Genomic DNA, 796 nt, shown 5'->3' with positions numbered 1-796 from the left:
AATTAGGAATGGGAAGAATGAAGAGGAAATGAAAAATGATGTAGGAGGAAGTAGGAATAGGGAGAGTAACAAATGAAGAGAAAGGGAAACGGGGAAGGAGAAGAGGGAATAGGGAAGAAGGAAGAGGAAGAGTAGAGAATAAAAGGGAAAGGAAGATAATAAGAAGGAGGAAGAGGAGGAGGAGGAAGGAAGAGGGAAGAATAGCGAAGTCCATGAAAAAATCAAACACATAAGGAAACATACTATATTTTTTTCATTTCTTTTTAAATTCCTTACAAACAATGTTAGGATCAAAGGACAACAATGCAACGTTCAAACTTGGTATGTGTAAAAATAAATAAGAGATAATGGATTTTTCACACGAAAAAAATATGCCAATAACAAAGGAGGAAAGCAGCGGAAGGGGGTGGGGGGGGAAGGGAGAGGGGAGGGAAAGGAGGAGGAATGAAGGAAGGAGGGAGAAGAAGGAGAGGAAATGAGAGGAGAGGAATGAGAGGAAGAGGAGAGGGAGAGGAAAGAGGAGAGAAAAAGAGAGGAAAAAGGAAATGAAGAGGCAGAGGAAGAAGAGAAGGAGGAGAAGGAGAGGGGGGAGAAAGAAGAGAGGAGAGAGAGAGAGAGAGAAAACAGGAGGACAGTAAAATAGAGAAAACGAAAATGGGAGAGAAAGAGAGAGAGAGAACAGGAAGACAGTCAGAGAGAGAGAAAGTGAAAAAGAGAGAAAAAGAAACAGAAAAAACAACAGTAATGAACGGGAATCCGAAAAGAGAAAACAAAAGAAAATAGAAACAAAAAGAAA

The 796-nt window shown here is 40.2% G+C and overlaps 1 protein-coding gene across 1 annotated transcript in view; it reads right to left on the bottom strand.

Annotated features, from left to right (window-relative positions):
* LOC119594199 (nephrin-like) overlaps positions 1–796 on the bottom strand; it is a 95,703-nt gene that overhangs the window by 93,905 nt on the left and 1,002 nt on the right. The window lies entirely within an intron of this gene.

This window comes from Penaeus monodon, chromosome 33 (assembly GCF_015228065.2).
Source record: "Penaeus monodon isolate SGIC_2016 chromosome 33, NSTDA_Pmon_1, whole genome shotgun sequence".
Classification (NCBI taxonomy): Eukaryota; Metazoa; Arthropoda; class Malacostraca; order Decapoda; family Penaeidae; genus Penaeus; species Penaeus monodon.
This window is presented reverse-complemented; position numbering and strand designations above follow the sequence as displayed.